Raw genomic sequence first — 26493 nt, 5'->3', positions numbered from 1 at the left:
TTTAGGTCTCAAAGTGACTACAAAGTGGCTTAAATGGCTACAAATATTAATTTTATCTGCCATTATTCAATTATATCAAATTATCCAATCTTCTGCCAAAACTTGTAGAAACTGACTTTAACCCCAAAATTGATTTAAAAATTTATTTTGTGCGGCACTGCTTTTCGATAAAATCGCGTTTTTATCATTACTTAAAGAGAAGATGGCATCCGAAATTGTACACATTTTAACGTTTGGGGTCGATTTTAAAGATTTTTTTGAAATGTACGGTTTTCATTTTGAGATGAAAACTGTAGATTTACCATTTTGATTATTTAATTTATTTATGGCTTTTGTGTCAATTTAGCAAATCTATTTACACATATTCTTAGTACAAGATTTGAAGAATATTTTGTGAAAATGTTGTTAATAAATCTTTATTAGTAAAAAAGTTATAAACACTTTTATCCAATAGTAATCAGCTGTACGATTTTCACTTTTACATAATGTAAATGAATTTAAAAATATCCAAGAATAGAATTAAATAAACTTACCAGAATATTTTTTCCTCAAACTGGGACGATTTTTTGTTTTTGCCTAAAACAGAAAATAATTCTTTCTACGCACTAGAAATTTATTTTAAGTTAAATAACAGATAATTCACGAAACAACAATTACGTGATAATAATTTTTAATCAACTATTAATTATTATTTAAAAATATAAAAAACATATTGTTTTGAATCAAATTATTTTCACAATAGTTTGACATAACATGGCGTTTAAGGGAATCACCATGAAATGGGAATTCCCATCATAGATGGCACCAGTATGCAGAACGCACTGTGTAAGGCGCCATCTACGAACAGTGATGGCATATAGAGGTACAGGGAGGCGTTATTCATTTTTCATAAAATTTTGAAAATGTCTATAAATTTAATTGATTTAGTAATTTATGTGATAAATTCTGCCATGAAAAATTTTTATGGTGCCCCCTTTACCCATGATGCCCTAAGCATGTGCTTACTTTGCTTATATGGTTAATCCAGCACTGCACAGGGACATCATTTTATAAACACTAGATTCAAAACTACTAATATTAGGAACATTTAGAATAATAGGAGCCTTATTTAAATATAAACTTATCTTGTTTGTACAAAGCTATGCAATTGTGTATCTCTTCAAAAATTCAAAGCAACTATACATTTCTCATACTTGCGTGCATCTTTCTAAAATTCAAAGCAACTATAAAAAATATACATTTCTCTTGCTTGTAAGCATGTATCTCTGTACATTTAAAGCAAAAAGGAGACCAATTAAAATAATCATTTCTGTGGAACAGAGAAATTTGTAATTTACTGACCAAGCAGCCCGATATCAGTTCAGTTACGGAATTTCAAGCCACATGTAGCTTTATAAGTAAGCCGTGGGAAAGCTTTCTGTAACAGGCGCTAAAACACTTATGAGTGTGTGAACTGATCCTTTTGCGCCAAGTCTACAGCTGCTAAAATACTTATGAATACAGGAGCGTAGCCTTTATCACTAATTGTTAGGAACTTCAAGACAACAACACGCGGCTGATCAAACAATTCATGTTTTGTTTAACGAGATGGGAATTACGTACCTCCTGCATTTTATAATCATGCGATTAAACATTAAAGATATCCAAAACTCGTAAGAAATAGGGATGACAGTTTATCAAATCACCCCACGCCATTCAGAGGGTTTGAAAGCAGATATTAAAATAAAGAATAGTGGTATTCTTTAAATCTCATAAGTCCCATCTCACTAATTTGTTTAAATTAGGAAATATCCCAAGGAAGTGTGTGTATATTTCTAAAATAAGAAAATAATAGAGTCGTATTGAAATATACATTTATCCTGTCTGTATTTATCTTTTAAAATTCAAACAATTATAAAAATATACAGTTATGGAATTTCAAGCCACATGTTGTTTTATGACTAATCATATGGCCACTTTGGGCAAGTCGTGGAAAAGCTTTTTGTAACAGCCACTAAAACACTTATGAGCGTGTGAACGGATCCTTCAGCACCAAGTTTACAGCTGCTTCAACACTTCATCAGCAACTTATCACCTATGAGCTTTCTCCTAAACATACAGGGTGTATCACTGTGCCCTCCCAAGGTGGGAAAGAGCAAGATGGGTACCATAAACAGCTCTGCTTTAGTGGCTAATGATACGCTAACTTTTTTCAGTATACAAGTTCTTCAGTGATTTTTCTAAAAGGTAGACGATTTCGCTTTTTTCTTCTAGAATGGAAAACAAAGGAAAAAATACTTTTGTGGTTGTTGAAAACAAAGGAAAAATACTTTTGTGGTTGTTGGTAAGTGTCGATTATCAAAATATGTGTTGTTAACAATCGTGCCTCTTCAAACTGTTGAAATGATGGTATTTTATAAATCTGTTTTCAAATCAGATAGTTCCAGCAATTCATCCGACTAAGAGCATTCTCCAAGACAGCTTTCACCCGGAGGTGGGTTTTCTGATTTTTAAATTAAAAACTGTACCTAGCTGTAATGTCCAGAATTTATAAACGAAGTATTTTTTCTTATTTCAGAAGGTTGCAGTTTCTGGCCCGATGGTTGCTCAAAATGTGAGTCAATTCTATTACTTTTAAATCGAAAATTTTATTTATAAGTACATACAAACTTTTCACTTTATAAATACATTCAGACATTGCTTTTTAATGGAAATTTCTTTGTGAGTATGTGCATGCTTATTACTTTATATTTTAATTGTAGAAGAAGGCCGAACTGTATTCTTCTTTACATCTAACGCAGTTGGAGGAACTAATTTCTACCACAGATTGTCTCTTTGAGACTAAAAATCCTGTCTCAGATAAAAAAGATAAAGCGTTCCCAGAGCCCAGTAAGTACTACTTTCACCTGAGGGTTCGGGGATACAAAAATAAGGCATTGTGGGTTGAATATATAATTTTTAACAGAAACCTCAATGCTCTTCCAAAGGTTCCAGCCAACCTCTAGAATTGGCACAAAGGCCCTTGGAGAACGTCTTATTGAATATCTTTTTCACGTAGCCCAGTAAGTTGAGCTAATCATGTGAGTGCATGGTGAATGTTTGTTTTAAAGAAAACTTATTTCAGAACCACCTTCGGCAGGATTACTGACACAAATCCTTCAGGGTTCACTACAGTTTGCATCATCACCCGACTTTTTTACCCCAATAGTACGCAAATCCGAAAGAATTGACGCCAGAGCTAAGGCTGCCAATCTGAAGGCTGAAATCGATCGAGTTCTGCAGGATTTTCAAAGCACTTTACCGGACCTTTTATCCCTTTCTCCAGATTTATGTGAAAAGGTTATTTTATTGTATGCTATTTTAGAAAACTTGTTCCTGAAGTAATTGCGAGCAATATGTGTTGAAAAGGTAAAAGCAGGAAAAGGCGTTCAAGTGAGGACTTGCACATTGTAAGCAGTTCTCAAAATGTCAGATTATTGCATGATGTGGTGAATGAACTTAGTTACTCTATTCGATCCCCAAAAATGCCTACTCCTCCTCTCCAATATTTTAATGAATCGGAATATATTAATTGACAAAATCAAAATATGATCCAAATGAATAATATAATAGCTACCATGAGAGTTCCTTCACCAGTTACCACTCCCATTGACTTTCACCAGCTTGACTGCCTTTTAGAAAACCTATGTGTAAACAATTTGTTAAGCAGTCTTTGACCAAAAATGTGAATGTTCAAATGGGTCATGGCTTAACAAAACACCACGGGTTCTGCCAATGCTCAGCTTTTTGTTCCAACCCCTCAGAATACTGTCACCTCTCAGTTTCAACTACCCCTTCAGTCACATTCGTTTCAATCATACCATTTGTACCCTCTACTTCTGCCTCCTCCTCTGTTTCAGTCACTGCATCCTCTGCTACAGTCATGCTAAGTGTATATAATCTCTCTGTATTCTCTGTTTCAGTCACTGCCTCCTCAGCCCCTGTTTCATCTCCAGTTGTAGCTATTCCTTTAACCACCTCAGTCGTGCCAGTTATGTCCGGCAATTCTGTTGTGGCTGTTTCGGCTAACACCTAAACCACAACTACTTCGGGCATACCAGTTGTGGAAGGCCCCTAAACTGTCTCTAGTGCTGACAATCAGATCAACAGGCCAGTGTTTAATAATATAGAAATAAGACACCCATTAACTTTAGCTGATGCCTATGAACTAGTTGAGGAGGTGTTTAATAGTATTCATGAGACACTGCAAAGAAATCTGGATAGTTTTTCGCCTACTTTAAATTCAAATGATGTTGTTCAGTTAGAATTGCGTGGTGATTCCTTGCCTATCAGTGTTTTTATACAGATGACTGGAACTATTCTTAGTGTAGAACAGTTTCTTCACCAGATAGAGAATCTTCTTCAGAGTCACGCTGGTAATACAGATTGTTCGGTAACCTAGTGGTGGGGCTAACGGCGCTCACAATGTATGTGCTCTACTCAATCAGGAAATAGTCCGAAAGAAAATGAGGCAATTCAATTATTTCTTATAATTACAGGAATTAGCTCTGTTTTGCCTTTTGTCTGCTTTCCCTAATGGAAGAACAGTACAGGCAAAATCCACAGTTATGCATGTGTGAAGTGTACAACCTTCAGACTACGGCTGGATTATCTGAGCATGAAAAAGTGTCCTTTTCAGATGTTCATAAATTTGAAAACTTACTAGATATTAAAATTGTCTTCTGGTACAGATGCCCCAGAAATTAAAATTTTTTAAAATTTGAAAGCTCCCTCGGTAAAAATGCTAAAACATATTTTATGTTTTTGCATGATAACCATTATTACGGCATTTTGAATTTAAAGGGTTTTCTGTAAAATACTTGTGTGACTACTGTTACACAGGCTATCATACAAACCTTAGCCATCTCTGTGAAGGACACTGCAATGTCTGTATAACTCCCGATTGCAGACCAATCCCTGAAGAGATTATCAAGTGTGATGATTGCAACCATTACTGCTGGTCCCAATATTGTTTTATACAGCATACAGTTCCTAAATTTAATGACAAGACCAACGACACAGAAGCAGCCTGCGACGCTGCAAAAATGTGTCCCTTGTATCACAAAACCTACACAGTGAGTGCCACCTCAATACCCCATAAATGTCACCCCCAAGAAATGCCGTTGTTTGTAAATCAAAAAGTAAAAATGATGCAGAAAAGCATCTGTACACATTCTGAATTATGTATACTGTAAGTCAATGCGTGGGGAATCCTGGTTCTGTGTGGGTGAAGACTGTGTACTCCGGTTCATTGCCAGATGCCGTTGCCCCAAGTATTAAGGCTATACCTTCATAGCCCACAATTCAAAAGGTTATGATGGGTACTTTTTAATGAAGTATTTGATTGAAAATGGAGTGAAACCTCAGGTTACCACTCAAGGAAATAAGTTGATGTGTTTCACAGATTCAGGTTATCGATTATGTTTTATAGATTCTTTGAATTTTTTTACCAATGAAGTTGAGTGTCATGCCTAAAGCCAAGGGGTTTGAAGCTGAAAAACAGTATTTCCCCCCATTTCTTCAATGCGGCTGAAAACCAGGATTATATCAGACCCTATCCTGAGCCTGATTGCTATGGAGTCCAGACCATGATGACAAAAGAAAAAGAAGAATTTTTTACCAGGTATGAGAGCGTCAAACATGGTGCTTTTAATTTTAAACAGGAGATAGCTTTTCCATCCATCCATCCATTCTCTTCCGCTTAATTGTAAAAATGATGTCGAAATTCTTAGAACCACCTGCATCAAATTTAGAGACGTGGTCATCAAAATTGGGAATACTGACCCATTTCAATGTATGGCGTAACCCTCTCTGTGTATGGCCATGTACAGGCAAAACTGCATCTGCCAAAATCTTTCGGTATAATTCCTTCTGACCATTACATTAGCAGTCAGGAAAAGTATTCAAATGCATCTATTCAATGGCTATTGTATCTCTGTGAAACAGAAAAGTTGAACATTCGGCACGCTCTAAACCTTGGAGAGATAAAGAAGGGTTCCTTTTTTCTTGACGACTACGTCAAAGTTAATGATATTCCAGCCACCTTTGAATTTCCTGGCTGCTTTTACCATGGCTGACCAGAATGCTACGATTTAAACAGTACTCATACTTTAATCAGCCTGACTTGTGCAGTTATGTATCAAAAGTTTATGTGAAAATTGGAAATACTTCGGACCAAATTTAATCTCAATGTGCATGTAATATGGGAGCATGAATGGGAGATGATGAAAAAACACAACCTCAGGCTACAAGCTTTCTTAAAACATTGCAATTTCCCTCAATGTATAAATCCGAGGGATTCGTTGTAGGGCGGTCATACCAACACCATACGTACCACAAGGCCAGGAGCTGTGAACAGATTCACTATTACAATTTTACTTGCTTGTACCCTTTTGTTAATAAAACAAAAATGTACCTGATCGGCCATCCCACCATCATTTTTCAGCAATTTGGGGATCTTGGTCAGTATTTTGGTTTAATTAAAGCCACCATCCAACCTTGATGTGGTCTCAATTTTCCAGTCCTGCCTCTCGGGTTTTGTGGGAAATTAATGTTCACCCTCTGTCGCACCTGCACAGAAACACAATCTTAAACTGTGGATTGTCGTCACACAGAGGATGAGAGAGCTGTACCCGGTACTTGGTGCAGTGTGGAAATTGACCAATGTTATGAAGTATCAAAAGTACACAAAATTCTGCATTACACCGACATACTTCTGAACTGTTCTCAGACTATATCAAGCTTCATCTAAAAGGTAAACAAGAGGCATCAGGTTATCCTACCTGGTATACAGATAAAGCTTCCCGAGATCGGTATATTATTGAACTAGCAAAATACCCGCGCTTCGCAGCGGAGAAGTAGTGTGTTAAAGAGGTTATGAAAAAGTAAAGGAAACATTTTAAAAATAACGTAACATGATTGTCAATGTAATTGTGTTGTCATTGTTATGAGTGTTGCTGTCATATATATATACATATACACATATACACACACATATACAGATATATTATATATACATATACACATATATTTTTTATATATATATTTTTTATATATATATATATATATATATATATATATATATATATATATATATACATACATACATATACACACATAGATGCACTTACAATAACATAGAAATCAATATAAACAACATTAACATCATTATCATATGAGAATATGAAGTAATATATAAGAAGCACATTTCATATAAATATAAATTATTAAACAGTAAAATCTTCTTCTATAATTTGCTACCGTGGCTTTTCGTTGGTCTGTCCAGGATTTTAAATCACCTGTAGCATGCAAACCGTTTCACCTATTGACTTGAAATGTGGTACACATATAATACGTCACGTCCGCTATCCGCTTTATGGGTGATGATTGTATTACTCTTTTTATGTTTATTTTATTTTAGAATCAACTCCTATCTGCGCACACCAGGGCGGCCGTGGGCAGATGCGTATGGTGTATTCACTCCATGTTATCATGCATTGCGCTGTCACTGGTATTTTGATAAAAGAATTTGAACAATATATAAGAAGCATATAAATTATTAAACAGTAAAACATTAACATTTAAGAAGCAAAGTTACATTGAGTACTACTGCAGTGCCTTCGGGTATACCTAATTTTTTCTTTGCCATTACATGCTTAAATGTATACATTTTTTGGTGTACCTACCCGAGAACACGCGACATATAACCGACCGTGGGAGAAGCATGGATTTTAAACACGCGTTGAGTTCATCTGCTGGTCTCCCTCATGGAATAACTGGTAATGTTTGACTAAAATCTACAGCGAGTAAAACGACATTACCTCCTTTTTTTTTTTTACGATCTCTGAGATCTTGCTTTTTTCGGATCAAGGCTTCATAAGCTGTTTTATGTTCCATGGTGTACTTAATAAGTACTAATTATCCCAAAACCATCATCTTTGAATGTTGCAAGACTTTCGCCTTGTATGTAGATCGGGGTAATTACATTCATTGCATTCCTAGTCTGAATCACAATCTGATTGTATGGGTGGTTACCTGGCACTGTAGGGTTGCCACCCGTCCTTTAAAATACGGAATCGTGCCGCGTTTGAGAATGAAATTGCGCGTCCCGTTTTGAATCAATACTGGACGGGATGTATCCAGTATTTTTGTATCATTTTTTTTTTAAAGCAGCGTCTCATGCAAATCATCCCACACGCATTTTATGAAGATGCCTCCTTTCCTACTTTTGATTGGGTAATACTTGATGTCATCGTTAGTTTGATTGGTGTTTTTAACTGTCCAGTGAGGAGGGCGTGTCTTTTAAGTACAGTCTGCAAAGTGTTGGCACTGAGATGTGGCGTCAGCGCCATAGTTGAAGCCCCTAACGTTGCGGTCAGCAAGTCGGCTAACATCCGCCATGTGCCGTCTTTCAGTTGCGAGTAGCAGATCATAGAATGGTTGAAACTGTTGCCCCTAACGTTGCGCCACGGCGTGTGGTTCGTTTATACCTCGTGTCTTCTCATTAAACTTTTATCTCGCGAATATGTTATTGCAATCCGCAGCGGGAGCGTTTCTATAAACTTAATTTAAACTTACGTTTTTACACCGTGCTTTGTTTCCCTTATGAACATGCTTGTATGCTTAACTCGCTCCGTTCTCAATTGTTTAATTAATTTTTTGCTCTTCGCTGTTTGCGGCTGTTCCTCCATTTCCCCCTACTTCGTTCTTTTATCTCGCGAATATGTTATTGCAATCCTTAACGGGAGCGTTTCAATAAACTGATTGAAAATAGTTTTGCATTTACCTTTTTAGTAAAAGGCGAGCTTTTAAGCCTGAGAAATCACCCCGTAAATGCACACGTTTAATTGCACATGTGTTAATATGTATGCTTACACAGTATTAAAAGACAGTCAAAAATTAACGTCATTTACCTTCGTTCCCGCGTGTGACTCGTGCTGTAAATGTCTTCCTTGTTTTTAGTTCACGTGATTACGTAGGAGGCGTGATGACGCGATACGTGACTCCGCCTCCTCCATTACAGTGTATGGACAAAAAATATGTTCCAGTTATGACCATTACGCTTTGAATTTCGAAATGAAACCTGCCTAACTTTTGTAAGTAAGCTGTAAGGAATGAGCCTGCCAAATTTCAGCCTTCTACCTACACGGGAAGTTGGAGAATTAGTGATGAGTGAGTCAGTGAGTGAGTGAGTCAGTCAGTCAGTGAGGGCTTTGCCTTTTATTAGTATAGATATTATCAGGAGGAAGGAGCACAAATGGATTGTGATAACATCGCTGTAAATTCTGCTAAGAGACAGATTTCAAAGTTGTTTTTAAATTCTCTTTGGGGTAAATTTGAGCAGAAACGGCACCATCTCACTACAGTGATCCCTCGCTATATCGCGCTTCGCCTTTCGCGGCTTCACTCTATCGCGGATTTTATATGTAAGCATATTTATATATATATCGCAGATTTTTTGCTGGTTCGCGGATTTCTGCGGACAATGGGTCTTTTAATTTCTGGTACATGCTTCCTCAGTTGATTTGCCCAGTTGATTTCATACAAGGGACGCTATTGGCAGATGGCTGAGAAGCTACCCAACTTACTTTTCTCAGTCTCTCTTGCGCTGACTTTCTCTGATCCTGACGTAGGGGGTGTGAGCAGGGGGGCTGTTCGCACACCTACACGATACGGACGCTCGTCTAAAAATGCTGAAAGATTATCTTCACGTTGGCTACCTTCTGTGTAGCTGCTTCGTGAAGCGACATGCTGCACGGTGCTTCGCATACTTAAAAGCTTGAAGGGCACGTATTGATTTTTTTTATCTGTCTCTCTCTCTCTCTCTCTCTCTCTGCTCCTGACGGAGGGGGTGTGAGCTGCCACCTTCAACAGCTTTGTGCCGCGGTGATTTGTTTGCTCCTTTGAAGAGGAAGATACGTTTGCATTCTTTTAATTGTGAGACTGAACTGTCATCTCTGTCTTGTCATGGAGCACAGTTTAAACTTTTGAAAAAGAGACAAATGTTTGTTTGCAGTGTTTGAATAACGTTCCTGTCTCTCTACAACCTCCTGTGTTTCTGCGCAAATCTGTGACCCAAGCATGACAATATAAAAATAACCATATAAACATATGGTTTCTACTTCGCGGATTTTCTTATTTCGCGGGTGGCTCTGGAACGCAACCCCCGCGATGGAGGAGGGATTACCGTACTAGCTTAGTCAAGGATAGAGAGGAATTCTTGAAATCTTGTCATGCTTGGGTCACAGATTTACACAGAAACACAGGAGGTTGTAGAGACAGGAACTTTATTCAAACACTGCAAATGAACATTTGTCTCTTTTTCAAAAGTTTAAATGTGCTCCATGACAAGACAGAGATGACAGTTCCGTCTCACAATTAAAAGAATGCAAACATATCTTCCTCTTTAAAGGAGTGCGAGTCAGGAGCAGAAAATGTCAGAAAGAGGTGCTGTTCAGGCTTTTAAGTATGCAAAGCACCACTCGGGAAGCATATCTCGCAACAAAGCAGCTGCAAGTAAGCCCAGCAAGGAAGGGAGCAATGTGAAGGTAGTCTTTCAGCATTTTTTAGAGGAGCGTCCATATCCTATAGGGGTGCGATCAGCCCCCCTGCTCACAATATATTTTCTCCAAATAGTACAATGTTCCTTATTTTGAATTTATTGGCGATGAGATTGCTCAAATACAGTGGAAGTATGCCAATGAAAAGTACACCCTACCTGGTAGCGTTAATGTCGTTATTACTACTTTCAAAACTACCTATGCTCTGTTAGAGTTGTATGATTTACTGGACAGATTGGGGGAAAGGGTGTTGTACCATGACCGAGTATATTGTTTTAACTTCTCAGCCTGACCAGTACAATCCTCCTTTGGGTAACTATTTAGGAGAGCTCACCAGTGAGTTAAATCCTGGTGATTATATTACAGAATTTGCCTCAGGTGGTCCAAAGACGTACGGGTATAAAACAGCGCAAGGCAAAAAACATATATGAAGGTAAAAGGCATTACCATTAACCACGAAACTGGTAAAATTGTAAACCTCGAGTCACTAACCAAACTAGTTCAGAATTTTGTGACGTCTCATGAAGCTCCTCTTCAAGAGTTACTAGTTCACAGTAATCAGATCCGTAGAAATAAAAAATATTTCACTTTAGAAAACAGACCACTCAGGAAGAAATTCAGAGTGGTGTATAACAAGAGGGTTCTCCTAAAAGACTACACAACACAACTGTATAGATCCTAAAAGAGATTTTGATGTTCGCTTTTAACATCCCTTCTCTAAAATTATATTGGGGTATAATGTCTGAAATAGCCTTTAATAATTTAAAAGGCAATATATCTTTTTCACTCAAACAGTTTAAACAACTCAAGAAGCATTAAACATCAGGCAGAAAAATAAGTGTAAGAAAATTAACCTTAAAAAAGAAGAAAGCTATTTTGAACCAAGAAGGAGGCTATTTGATGGCACTTTTAAGTGTCGCCGTACCCTTCTTATCCAGTTTATTAGCTTCTAGAGCATAAACATGGAATACGCTCAGAAAATGTATTTGGTACCACAGCATGAAATGTCTCCTTTTCAACAAAAGAACACTAATCCGAATGATCTCTTGAGTGCCACTGAAACTGAACTGGACAAGGATATCAGAAACATCCTGCAACGCTGTGATACAGGGGCTGACGAGAAGGTGAAGCTTTACACTTCTATCTTGCAGAGATATCTAATGTTAGTTAAAAAGGGCGTTAAGGAAACCAACAGTCTGACACTCTTGTTACCAAAAGAAGAAAATGCCGAGGGAGAAGTTAGAACAGTTAACCTGTCTGAGGACAGGGTTTGGCAAGAGGTTTTGAGAAGCGCTCCTGCAAAAGAAAAAAAAAGTAAAATGTTGAATTTGTTTTGCATAAAATATCTGTCAACCCCAATCTCTCGTTTTGGAATAACCGTGGAGAGCTGCTGTTAGATGGTGATCCTTGGTTGGATCCAATATGGTGGATTTGGTACGTAATCTGACAATACAATACCTGAGCATAAGAGGCTGCATGGTTGGAAGGAATTTGTAAACACCGTGGCTGGTTTGAACATTCCATTTTCTGTTGTGCCTAATGATGAAACAAGAGAACTCCTTGACAGTTTTAAGCCGCACGCTACCGACCTCCCTGCTCATCATCCAGAAGACAGTCTCTACTGACAGAAACCGAGAAAAAATAACTGGAATGGATTGCTTATTGATTTGCAAAAATTGTTTGTTTATTAAAAACAATTGTATGTCATTACAGAGTGTTGTCATCCTTTAACCGTCTATTGAAATATTTATAGGTCTCTGATCTTTGCATGCAAGGGTACAGATAAAAACAATGCCCCGGTGAAGGAAGCCGGGACTGAACAAATTTAGATAACATAGCTTCGTTATTGTTTACATCATCAGAATACTTTTTTATTACAGAGGCGTACGGAAGTCCTTTTCCTCGCTGATGCAGAAAGAAGAAGCATTGTTGGCCGCATGTGTCCGAGAACCAACTTTGAAGCTGTCTGTTGTTTGTAATGATTTGCTTACAGTTTTTGTTTTAAGAAATGGCAAATATCATTTGGGAAGTAAATAAAGTCCAGAGAATTTCCCTTGGAATCAAAAAGCTCTTCATTTCCGTCTTCAGTGAGGTAAATCCCAAGCCAGTGTTGTCCAGGTTGGGTTTGATGGTGAGTATTGACTACAAACATGGCTGGCACTCCGATATTTTTTCTGGTAGTTGATCACATGCCAGCACCCTGCAGAAACATTTTTCCGTGTAAGGATCTTGGGACAGCAGTTCTGTTAACACTAGAATTACCAAAGCCTACGAAAAAACTCGTAAATACGGCCCACCTTAAATCCCTTCGCACCTCTCCGTCAGTGTCTTTTGTCTTGTAAATGTGCTGATCAAGACAAGCAGCAAGCAGCCTACTATTCCATCCCCCTACCACCCCAGAACATGCTGGAGTTTTAGAGTGGAAATAATAGATCGTTATTTGGAATACATGCATTTCATGTGTGTTCCGTTTCTACAATAATCTGTGTAAACACATTGTTAAAACAGAAACTTTTTCATATTTCAGTAATTAATGGCAAAATATAGGTGCCTGACAGGTCTGAAATGCAACTTCACTATCACCTTACCAAACTGAAATGGCACATTTTTTCTGTCTTTATTTCAATATATGTCAAAATGATTCTTACTGATGGGTGCATAATGAGGTTTATCGTATGTGATGGTGGTAATTTTATTCGCTTGATCCTCTATATGAATGCATCTCAAAAGGGGCACATAGCTGTCTCTGACTATCTGATGAGAATCCATGTCACTGTAGATGTACAAAGTGTAAAAGCCCTGATGTTGGCAGGGAAAGGAGCCTTGTAAGTTAGCACCCGAGTTTGATCAGGATGCGCTCCTAATATTCAACCCAGCTGACCTTTTAAGTGTATAGTTTCATCCTTTGTTTGCCCAGGATCACGTAGACTCTTCTTTCCACAGCATTATAACTGAATTTCACAGGATTCTCAGAAGGGACAGTTCCCACAGCAACATCTGTCATAGTGGGCAGGCTTAAGGTTGTTGAGTTCATAAAAGACAATAGGTTGTGAATACCTTCGTAATAGCCGCAAGGAATTTAGTAATATTTTTTTATCCTGGGAACTGAAATGTAGAATTCGTTATCCAGTTTGCCTATGGTATTCCATGTATGTGGATATTAGATTTCTGCTAGACTGACTTCCCAAGAACCTTCTAATTCTATGGGTTTAGGAAGCTTTGTCGTGAAATTGGAAATTCTGTTGTTAGGAGAAATGTCTGAGGAAGCATTTCTAGGCAGAGTCACAAAAAAAACCTTTGTGCTGTATAGCATACTGTTAGCTTGGCTGTCTGGTATCCAGCTATGGAATTTTTCTGACCACCCGAGCCATTTGAATAAAATGAATCTTTTCTTATTATTAAATTTGCTAGCCAGTATCTTCTCAATCCTGTAAACGTCTGTGGAATCGACTTTAATTTTTGCAATTCAGGATCATTAAAGGTGCCCATGATCTCTTCACCATTGTAATCATTTTGTAAACAGCCAGTGACCTAGGTACAAGCTTAGAGACAGTAAAGATTTCATCTGAAAATGTTTGTTCATAACCTTTCACAAAAGGATGTTTGGTTTTAGAAACCCTAACTGTGTCAACAGGTATTTCAGACATATCAGGTTCAGAAACATGGCATTTAGAGAAGGCTTTGCGTATGTTTGAGTAAGAGTTATCATCCATGTTATGAAAGGCTTGTACAATAGCCTCATTGATAGAATATTTTTTCAAGTCATCAACAGCATTTTGTACAAATGTGTAAATCTTGTGAAAAGGTAGAAAGATGTTAAAGCAACCCAGAGTCTTTATGATCAGGCTCCTGAGCCAAGGTTTGCAGAAAACAGGCCAGCGCCACTGGAAAGCGTCCAACCCGATAAACAGAGTCACGCTCAAACAAACATGTATGCTGTGTTTGGCTGGGGTGGTCTGTTAAAGACCCCTGACAGATACTTTTTAGGTCCAGATCAACTATTATAGCCAGCAGAGCAGCAATCAAACTCTTAATCAGTTTCAGAGCCTTTTGAAATGTTTCACCCGGGGGTCCATCAGTTTGTTCAAGGTCCATACCTGCATAATCACACTCCTTGTGTGATATTTTCCAAGCGGCCAAAACTTCTACTAGTTTGCCCATGGCCTCTTCTTGCCACATAGCCTGAATGGCTATCTCCTCAGGCCCTGTTAGGCTCCCTGGAACATCATTAGCAAGCACAAAAATGTCAGATACTGCACAGTTCTCAAGGAGACTGTTTGACCAATGCATATCATCAGGGGCAAGTGACTGAGGCTCAGGCCAATCAATAGATCAATAGATCTGGTCAGTTGAAGGCATAAGAAGGTCTGGCCAAGATGGCTGGTCAAGAGGTAAACTACTAGGAGCAGAGTACTTGGAGTTGGGGAGGATATCGTCAGGCCAGAACAGGCAATTGGCAGTCACTGTCTGCTCCATAGACCAACATGCCTAATCAGGAGCATAGCCAGAGAAGTGCTGGCTGTTGCCCAGCCCAGAGTAGGCAGAGTTGGTTTGGGGGTTAGCCGGCCAAAACAGGTAGTCAGCGGCAGCGGGTCTGTCCTGCACTACCGTAGACTTCGGAAAGCATCAAAGTGTGGAGGACTTCTGACATCTCAGTGTCCGAGAAAACAAGGAGACGACCAGTCCAGCTATCAAAGGCTTCTAGGAGCTCAGCTTCGTTAGTGTAGTTGGTTGAAGATATCTCAAGGTCGCTTTAGGGTAATGTAATCTATGAAAAAAGATTGCTGTATTTATTTTGACTTACTTAGGGGTGGGTGTTTCCCAGTTTTCTTTCTCTACCTCCTCTGAGCTTCAATTATTCAATATGCAAATCTCCTCCTCTGAAAACAATGGCTCCAGTTTTCTTTTAATTCTTTTCAGTTTGTCAGACAGTTTTCCTTTATGAATAGCCTCATCAATATTCGGAATAAGAGATTATTTAAAAAGTCCAGTCTTTTATAGAAAAATGAATTTCACTCACTCGTTCCTTTATCTCATTTTCTTGATACTCTTCCCCCCTTTTCATGGCTGTCCTCTTTATATTCGTGAAGGATAGGTTCTTTCTTGGAAATTACCACCATGAGAGGTCCCAGAGCATTTCTTTTTACTTCTACTTGTGTCAAAGTACAATTAGAATCATACCAAGCTGAGCTGAATCTATGGTCCCGTAACTCAAGCATTCTGGAAACCGTGTTTGTTTTCATTTTCTTAGCAGCATTCACAAGGCCATCCATTCTATGCGTTGTGAATGTCGTAGCGTTTTCACTACATGGCTAGAGTTTTATACAGGACCTCTTTCGTCTCCTACCGCAGCAGGGTGGAGCGACATGCTTCTCCCCTAACCCTATAGGCCATCAGAGAGACGAAGGCATACCTCCTGGGTGTGGGAATCAGTAATGGGGCGTGATAAGGATTTGGTTTACGAAAGCCTATCTATCCCCTAAAAGGAGGGTTTTAGAGACTATTAATTATGGCAGTTGTCCAACCCCCATATTACCCCTCTCCACCCATAGGGGCGGAGTCATTTTCATAAATCATATTTTCATAATTCATATTTTGGGGTCGGGGCTTAAGGTCATCAATCATCCCTTTGACAGTATCTGTCTGGTATACTACTTAAGTGTACAGAATTGCAATTTAAAGTGTGTTTGAAAAAATGCACTTAAAGAAAATATATTTTTGTTATACTTTTAAATATTGTAGTACATTATTAATATACTTTAGTATGCTATTTTTTCACCAGGGTAGGTAGAAGATGCTGACTTTCATGGTGCGTGGCTTTTGGGTGAAAGTTGGAATCCCCTGTTTGCCTGTCTGTACTTGTTGGTACCTAAACACCCATCATCCTTGGCAAGGGAGACATTGATTCAGTATGTACCCTGAACAAATAAGAACAGTCAATTGTGTTTGTATTGGTTTGTTAAAAGGGCCCCTCATCATTCAGGTACTGCCCAACATTATTGTCTTGAAAACTATGTGACAGTACTGCTATATTATGTCCATCCATTGTTTATTTATTTTTGCCTGATGCCACCTAAACAGTAAGCCAGCACCAGGTACTGGTATTTCATAGTTTATTTATATCTGCTGCTGCCACTTTTTTTGCTATTGCTTTCATACTTTTCTTTCATCATTACTGAGACTTTTTTGATGTCCTTCAGATTTGCGTCAAGAGATTATGCATTAGTTTTCTCACACATCTCATATGTCCTTTACTTATTAAATTATTTCCTACTCTGATATTTCAAATGCTATCATTATTTCTTTATTTAATTTGCATTTGCTTCACTTTGGGGTCCTCTTTTAAACTACTACTTTCATCAAAGGTGTAAATAACCATGCCTCTTAAAGGGAATTGTTTTGGTTGTGTATGGTTTTCTTTCACTGGGCTGAACTTTGTAAGTAGTAGCCCAATAAGGTTCATGAACAACAACAACATTTATTTATATAGCACATTTTCATACAAAAAGTAGCTCAAAGTGCTTTACATAATGAAGAGAAGAAAAATAAAAGACAAAATAAGAAATTAAAATAAGACAACATTAGTTAACATAGAAAGGAGTAAGGTCCGATGGCCAGGGTGGACAGAAAAAACAAAAAAAAAACTCCAGAAGGCTGGAGAAAAAAATAAAAATCTGTAGGGGTTCCAGGCCACGAGACCGCCCCAGTCCCCTCTGGGCATTCTACCTAACAAAAATGAAATAGTCCTCTTTGTAGTTCGGGTTTTTCACGGAGTCACTTGATGCCGATGGTCATACAGACTTCTGGCTTTTAATCCATCCATCATTGTTGGAACATCATGGTGCTTTGGGTAGATGGTGGTGGCGCACGCCACCACCAACAGGACACCAGAAAAGGAAACAGAAGAGAGAGTAGGGGTTAGTACAGATTTTGAATGAATAGTTATTATAATGAATTGGATATACAGAGTATCAGGAATAAATTACAGTGAAGTTATGAGAAGGCCATGTTAAAGTAATGTGTTTTCAGTAGTTTTTTAAAGTGCTCCACTGTATTAGCCTGGCGAATTCCTACTGGCAGGCTATTCCAGATTTTAGGTGCATAACAGCAGAAGGCCGCCTCACCACTTCTTTTAAGTTTTGCTCTTGGAATTCTAAGGAGACACTCAGTTGAGGATCTGAGGTTACGATTTGGAATATAAGATGTCAGACATTCCGATATATAAGCCGGGGCGAGATTATTTAAAGCTTTATAAACCATAAGCAGAATTTTAAAGTCAATTCTGAATGACACAGGTAACCAGTGTAGTGACATCAAAACTGGAGAAATGTGTTCGGATTTTCTTTTCTGGTAAGGATTCTAGCAGCTGCATTCTGCACTAATTGCAAACAATTGATGTCTTTTTTGGGTAGACCTGAGAGGAGTGCGTTACAGTAATCTAGCCGACTGAAAACAAACGCATGAACTAATTTCTCTGCGTCTTTCGATGATATAAGAGGTCTAACTTTTGCTATGTTTCTTAGGTGAAAAAATGCTGTCCTAGTGATCTGATTAATATGCGATTTAAAATTCAGATTACAATCAACGGTTACCCCTAAGCTTTTTTACCTCCGATTTGACTTTTAATCCTAATGCATCCAGTTTATTTCTAATAGACTCATTGTATCCATTATTGCCAATCACTAAGATTTCAGTTTTTTCTTTATTTAATTTGAGAAAGTTACTATTCATCCATTCTGAGATACAAGTTAGACATTGTGTTAGCGAATCAAGAGATATGAAGCATAACAATGCTATGGTGGAAACTTGCAATAGGCTTAATTTGCTCCCTCCCCCACCATAATCTATCGTCCATGGGGGAGGAGTGAAAGCTTTAGATCCATCATTATGTTCTATCTCTGGTTTTCAATGAATCTCAACATTTTAGGGTCCCTTGATACTTGTCTGTCTGTTTGTGTGTGTCTGTGTGTCACAGTTTCTTGAGGATGGTGTAGAGCTAAAACGGCTGGATCGAAAAATAGCAAACTTGCAACTTAAGTCTGTTATGAGAAGACAATGTGCTGATTAATTTTTGAGCAAAACCATGCAAGAGAAAGATGTGTTCTAGAGGAACCCTCATATACCGTAATTCTGCAATTATGAATTCTTCTTATCAATTGCTTTCATATTAAGAAGTTTCAGCATCATAGTGGTAAATAATTACTGAAATGTCATATAATAGTTTGGGTAATTTGGTTCCTTGGGCACAAAGCCTACTGACATTCATGTCCACATTTTTTCCTTTCTATGCATCTTGCTTGCCAGTGTTCCTCTTTTCAATTCCTGAATCGGATTTTTATTTCTTCCTTTTTTGAATTCATGCCCTTTCGAAGAAACCAGGCTGTTTTCCACAATCCTGGCTAAAATGAGAAAAAAACATCTTTCTGAAAGAGCTTCTTATTAACCTGATCTTCTTTTTTCTGTAGTAACACATCTTGAAAATGTTTTCATTAGCTGCTGTTTTGCTCAGTTGTGTGTTATCTTGCCAGCTGCTATGTTATCACTCTCTCATCTGTCTTTGGGTTTCTTGATATGCAGAAGTAATCTTAATATTCTTCTTTTGTAATTCAACAGATATTTCAGAAAGTCCTTTTACAGTCTTTTACATGCAACCAAAGTTACTGAGAAAAGCTAGAGAAAAGAACAAATTAGCCAGACCAGCATGCATCTGGTGAAGCACATCATCTTTTGTGTAACTTTTCCCTGCAAAGGTCAAGTGCTGATATAAGGTAGGGCAAAACTTCCACACTACATATACAGTCTGGAAGCTGGGGGCTACAAAAACATATCAATAGCATCCATTGCTATTAGCTAAAACCCTAAATACTCAGTCAAATAATTCGCTTTTTTATCCAGAAACCCCAGGGAATCTCATTTTCCTAGAGCTCAGAAATTTTTACTATAAGTGTAACTATCTCTAAGATCAGAAAACTTTTTGGGAATACCTAACTATTATTGTGAATGTTTTTTTGTTTTTTTCTTCATCTCCTGTTTGGTGTGTAATGTAAGAAAAGTGCCAAACCACTGTGCAGGGATGGATAATTCTTCCAAAAAATAAGCAATGCTCTACCTAATGAACTTTTTTCATTCACACTGGTTTACTTTCCCCCTCTCATATTTGATATCCACTATCTATTAATTTTATGCCATATTTTGCAAGTTTTGACATCGCACTCCACATGACAGAATTACACCATTATTTGAAGTTAGCTTATGATTACTGTTATTAATAATAACTCACAGATTAAATTACAGAAAAAAATGGATATAAGCTTAAAAGTCCAAAACTTTGAATAAATATACCTTTATATGAATAAATGTATATATTATATTGATACACCCTAATTGCACATGGCATAAATTTGCTTGATGGTGGATTAAGTTACAGAATGTTGACTGAAGGATAGCAAAGGAATTGTTCCATATTATCTTGTCTCTGATGTCTATGAAATGAAAAATTAATAAAAATTATTATCTTTGTCACCATTAACTGACTTTTAATGACTTTACCTTAAGGCAGAGACGAGGTTCATGTAGAATGGCCAGCTCTGTCTAAAAATGTCCATCTGCAGCTGTGGGCTTAGTGCCTGGGAGATTAATGTGCCACAAAGACAGGAAAATTACTTCCAAATGTTTATTGTGTAGAACTAAGAGCAAAGGATTATGATTCAGAAAGGAATTAGGAAAAAGTCCAATACTTTTAAAAACTATTTTTTGATAATATTAAAAATTTTAAACTTGACCATAGTACATCTGTGACTTTGCTTCTAATGCACACTAGAAAGATGAAGTACCAGTTCAGGGCTATTTTAAGGTTTTAAAGGTGGAGAATGGAAAGAAAGGTCAAAATGCAAGAATTGTTTCACTAATTAGCTGTTATGTCTGATGGAGCTGGAGTTAGCATTAAACTTTTTCAATATTTTCTTGTTCATTAAGTCGAAAATTTTGTTTGAAGAAAACCCTGAGCGTAAATAAGATTGAGGAGACTCTTTTTTCAAATGTATACTTGTTTTAGCAAAGTTAAATAAAACCTTTGCTTATTAAAACATGTAGTTTTTGAATATTCTCTGGTAGTTGATTATTGAATCATAGTTGCTTTAATGAGTCATTTATCTGATTCAATGTACAGTAGATATTAAACATATACTATTTTGTCATTTTGTATATAATGCCACAACAAATAAGTGTTTAGAGTTAGTTTTCTTTTATTTACCTGTAATTTGCTTTAAATTCATGTGGTAACTAATATTAATAGCAGTTCTATGTCTTAAATGTGTATTGTCAACTCACTGGAAACTTCTCATCTTATGAAAGGCAATATTGCTCTTCTTTTCCATTTCCATTTCAAGGTGTCTGCTGAATAAAAGGTCTCAGCAAGTCAAAATAATGTGTGCTGGCTAGTACATTTCACAATGCAACAAAAAATTCAGATAGTCTGGATTTTTAGATGTGCTCTCTCTTCACTACTTGGATTAAGCCTGACAGTTATCGTTCTCATAGTTATATACTGTAGGTTAGATTTTGAGTTTCTTATATATTGAGAATTGAGAGAAAAAACTTAGAGATCTTTTCCCCATATGATAACATTACATTTCTCTACTAACTTATGCAAATTATATCAAACACTGCAGTGAGAGCAAGAGTCTAGCTGATGTGCCTCTGTCCATTTACCCACCTATTCATCTCCTAAGACTTCTTGCTTGTGGGTGGTTAAAGCCTTGTCTCCTCATATGCCATAGTTACTGGATTTCTTAGTTCACAGCCATGTTACGTAACTATCAACATTTGAGGTATCACATTAATTTAAATGAATGTTTTTCTATTATCTGATGAAATTCAATTAGTTTTATTTTCATTTGTGCAGTACTACCAGGGATGAAGGTTCTCAGTTTCAGGTCTTATGAGGCTTTGTCTCTTGCAGCATCTGACCTACTCCACATTTTTATGATTCCGGTTGTTTACTTATTTTTTAATGTTCTTTTGCCATGCAGAATGGATAGATTTTTATTAATATCATACATCCTCATGCTAACAAAAAGTAACCCGCCTCTTGTGGAATCCCCACGTCTTGTCTTAGAGTTTTGAGCTCCTCTTCAGCTCAGAATGAGCTTATCATTCTCAATCATCCACCTTCAAATCATTCTTAGTATCAATCAAGTCTTTCTTTTCCCTACAAAACATTGCCAACATTATCTGACCTCTTCTCATTCATTTCAATACCTTTCAGCTGGATTACCACAGTCTTGTTATTGGTGCTTTTTTTGGTGCTTTTCCTATTTTCTCCTTGAAACTTAATAATGCTGATTCTTATCACTTGAAACCAATCTTATCTCTTGCATTTTAGATCGGGTATGCTTGTGCAGAATCCTAATCTTTGACTCCTAACATATGCACCTACTGTACTAACGCTCACAATTATACACTGTTTTATGTCACCTCTTACTGTAATTCAACTATCAGTTACTTTTTCAATTTGGAAGACACTTCCTAGTTTCAAACACACGATGAACACTTAGTTTATTTTGTTATGTTGTTGCTATCTTTTTTATTCTTACGTGTTTCATGACAAATTTCCACAATTTGTCCAAGGGTCTGTTTTATTTGTGGGGGAAAAAGTCCTTCTTTGGTACCATTTGTTTTTTTTTTATGTTACTATTGGTCTGATTAGGTTTCTGGCTTTTGGCACCCCCCCATGTAATGGAAAAATCAAGTTCAGAAAATGGATGAATGTAGGTTGTACTTGGCACACTTAGACAAAAGTGATTATCAACATCCTGGCTGTCATTTCCAAAATGCTGGAAATTTGGATTTTATTGCCACAGTGTCATTTGTCTCCTCTACATTGATCAATGCTGTTACTAGATGTCTCAGTGGGCATATGTTTATCTTCGCGTTGTTTAAGTAATTTTACCTCAATGTTGTTTTTTTGTTTGGACTGTAGAGCTTCAAGCCTGTAGGTAACATGAATGAAGTCCACATTCCCTGATCTTTTTAGGTGCTATAAATTCAGTATGTGTATAAGGGTTTCATTCATTTGAAAGGAACACCCTCAAGTGCACATTCTTCTTAAATAAAACATCCTTTTGACGGAAGTCTGCCTTGGGGGCATTATCCCAGCACATAAGGTGATCTTCATTGTTTACTGTCAATGCTTTAGTTCTGAAGCCACTCTCTGAATTATTCAACAGACATCAAGTAAAAATGCAGTAGAATGTTTTATCCATTTCTCTTTTACCTGAGAACCCTTTCCCTCCCAAAAATGTATGAAACTGATCTAAGAAAGATATTGCCACTTGAACCCTAGGGTTTATCTAGTGTACTGGGGCTGTTTATGTCGTCTTCTTCTCTTTTTCCCCTACATCTTGTAGGAACTTAAAAGGCACAGCACATCTTTACTGGTTCATTCCTTCTAAATTTTTTTTTTTTTTTTATATTTTTATTTTATTAATTTTCATTGTAATCATTCCATACAAATAGATCAATTTATAACCCAACAAAATTTAAGACAAATCAAACCCCACCCCTGAGAAGGAGAGCTTAGCTAAAGGAAAATTGCTTAAGGCTTTTTAATAAGGCAACATTAAACAAAGGAAAGGGAGAAGTAAATATATATGTAAATAAGAGATGGAGAAGGGAGTTAAATGCGGTAATAGTTATTTCTCTTATTCTAAAATAATATTGATTAAATCCTGCCAGGTTTTGAAAAAATTTTGTACAGATCCTCTAACTGAGAATTTGATTTTTTCCAATTTCAAATAATTTAAAACATCGGTTTCTCACTGACTTATAAGAGGAGAATTAGGATTCTTCCAATTTAACAAAATAAGTCTGCGTGCCAAAAGTGTAGTGAATGCAATCACCATTTGCTTGTCCTTCTCCAATTCAAGTCCATCTGGAAGAACACCGAACACAGCTGTTAATGGGTTAGGAGGGATTGTGATACCAAGGCTGTCTGAAAGGCACTTAAAAATTTTTGTTCAAAATGATGTTAGTTTGGTGCAGGCCCAGAACATGTGACCCAGTGAGGCAGGAGCTTGGTTGCAGCGTTCACAGGTTGGATCCTGTCCTGGAAACATTTTGGACAGTTTTAAGTGAGACAGATGAGCTCGATATATAATTTTTAGTTGAATAATTCTATGCTTTGCACATATAGAACTCGAGTGAATTCTCTGCTTTGCTACCTTCCACTCCTTTTCTGATATATTGATTAAGAGATCTTCTTCCCAATGTCCTCTTGGATCTTTGAAAGGTAGGGACTCTAATAAGATTTTATGTATTGCGGAAATAGTGTTTAATTCCTCAAATTGAGCAGTATTTTTTCCAGCATTGTGGAGGGTGCAAGATGGGGGAAATCGGGCAATTTCTGTTTAACAAAATTTCTAATTTGAAGATAGTAAAAGAAATGTGTAGCTGGGAGGTTGAATTTTGAACGTAATTGTTCAAAAGATGTAAATATGTTGTCTATATAAAGATCTCTGAGCATTTTAATTCCAAAACTTTTCCAGGTATTAAAAACTGGATATACTTGCGAAGGTTGAAAGAGGTGGTTCTCTTGCAGAGGTGCCACTGATAAAAGATTTACCATCTTAAAATGCTTTCTAATTTGGTTCCATATTCTGAGTGAGTAAAGCACAATTGGGTTATTAATATATTTGTGATAACTTGCATTTATTGGAGAGCAAAGCAGGGAATATAAAGAAGTACTACAGGATTTTACTTCTATTGCGGACCAAGCCGTGTATGTTCATTTATTTGTGTCCAGGTTTTTATGGCTTGTATGTTTGCTGCCCAGTATTAAAACTGAAAATTAGGTAAAGCCATGCCACCTTCTGCCTGAGGTCTTTGTAGGGTCGCTCTTCGGATACGTGGGTGTTTTGAGTTCCAAATGAATGAGGTTATTGTTGAATCTAACTGTTTAAAAAACGATTTATTGATATATATTGGGATGTTTTGAAATAAAAAGAGAAGTTTAGGAAGGATATTCATCTTAACAATGTTAATTCTTCCGACTAGAGTGAGATGAAGGGTTGACCATCTATGCAAGTCTTGCTTAATTTTTTCCATACAGACGCCAAAATTTTGTTGATAAAGAGCTTTATGTTTACTTGTGATATTTACCCCTAGGTATTTAAACTGATCTGCTATGGTAAAAGGTAGGGTGTCTAATTTAATATTATATGCTTGTGAATTCACTGGAAAGAGTATACTTTTATTCAGATTAATTCTAAGACCAGATATCTTTTGAAATTCTGTTAGTGCTGTTAAAACAGCAGGGACAGTGTTTTCTGGGTCTGATATATATAAGACCATATCATCTGCATATAAAGAAATTTTCTGTTCCAGTCCTTCTCTGACAATCCTCTTTATCTGATAAGAATTTCGGCAGTGAACCGCCAGTGGTTCAATAGCGATTGCAAACAACAGTGGCGACAAGGGACATCCTTGTTTGGTACCATGTTCTAGTTTAAAGTAGTCTGAGCAAATGTTATTAATACAAACTGAAGCTTCTGGATTTGTATACAGTAGTTTGATCCATGCACAAATATTCGGGCCAAACCCAAATTTCTCCAATGCAGTGAAAAGGTAATTCCATTCAATCATATCAAATGCTTTTTCTGTGTCTAATGATAGTAATATCTCTGGGGTGTTTGATTTTGCTGGTGAATATATAACATTAAACAAGTGTCGGAGATTTGAAGATAGGTGTCGGCCTTTAATAAATCCAGTTTGATCCTGTGATATTACCGAGGGCAGCACCTTCTCCATCCTTCTAGCTAGGATTTTTGAGAGTATCTTATCATCATTATTCAGGAGTGAAATTGGTCTGTATGATGCACATTGTAACAAGTCCTTATTTTTGTTTAGGAAAGACAGTGATAAATGCTTGTCAAAATGTTTGAGGTAGTATTTGGTTCTCTCTAGCTTCTGTAAATGTTGCCAATAAGAGGGGAGCTAGCTGAGTGGAGAATTTCTTATAAAATTCTACGGGGTAACCATCAGGGCCTGATGATTTCCCGCTTTGTAGTGACTTTATAGCGTCTAGTAATTCTGTTAGCGTTAGAGGTTTATCCAGTTCCTCAGCACTTCTAAATTTTCTATTAGGTCAAAATACGGCAAAATGTTTAATGAGACCGGAGGTTCCTAGGACAAAGTGACAGGTTGCAATAGCAAATGAATTAGCTTGTCACAGTACCACTGCAGACAAATAGATTTAACAAAATAAAATTATGAAAGTACTACTGATAAGATCTATTAATAGTCCTATAAGAAGTGGAAGCCAAACAACAAAAACAAATGGCTTCTGTCTGAAGTTTGTTCTTCAGAAAATGCTATGTCCAGTGTGTTTTGCTTAATTTTACAAAGCTTAAGTGAAAATAATCCGAGGTTCAATGTATTTTGATGTCTACTGTTTTGATCCACACAGATACATACTGTTAGATTAGCTCTCTGATTCACATGCTTTATATTTCAAGGCATGATAACTGTGTTTGGGAGGAATAACAAAACAGCTGAAGTATTTGATGCAAGTGGACCCTAAAATCCATGAATTATCCACAAAAAACATCTATGAGAGTGTTTTGCTGACTGGAAGTGTAAAACTGGATTGCACAGGTGAGGGGACGCTGGCGCACGCATGTTGTTGTCGCTCCTCCCTGTAAACAACACTTTTCGCAAAATTCGCCTAATTCTACACTTTCTTATGTTTGTTTTATTTCTTTTATTGTACGTATAGTTCGTGGATACAGCTGACTCGAATTGTATGGATTTGGCTTATATTTACAGATTTTATGGACTTTACTTTGACTCGGAACAGCTGAGTCTGTGGATCACGGGACGAGAACCTACAAGCATTTCTTTGTGCCTGGCAATCTAGGAC

At 37.1% G+C, this 26493-nt stretch overlaps 1 protein-coding gene and 1 long non-coding RNA gene across 20 annotated transcripts in view; both read left to right on the top strand.

Moving 5' to 3' along the window:
* The window catches only part of celf4 (CUGBP, Elav-like family member 4), a 1311271-nt gene that overhangs the window by 497613 nt on the left and 787165 nt on the right, over positions 1-26493 (top strand). The window lies entirely within an intron of this gene.
* LOC127528862 (uncharacterized) overlaps positions 17653-26493 on the top strand; it is a 123961-nt gene continuing 115120 nt past the window's right edge. The window contains exon 1 of the long non-coding RNA XR_007935468.1: positions 17653-17759. This is a non-coding gene — a long non-coding RNA (uncharacterized LOC127528862). The remainder of the gene's footprint in view (positions 17760-26493) is intronic.

Source organism: Erpetoichthys calabaricus, chromosome 7 (genome assembly GCF_900747795.2).
Source record: "Erpetoichthys calabaricus chromosome 7, fErpCal1.3, whole genome shotgun sequence".
Lineage (NCBI taxonomy): Eukaryota > Metazoa > Chordata > Cladistia > Polypteriformes > Polypteridae > Erpetoichthys > Erpetoichthys calabaricus.
The sequence above is the reverse complement of the archived record's forward strand: the minus strand, read 5'-3'. Positions and strand labels throughout refer to the sequence as shown.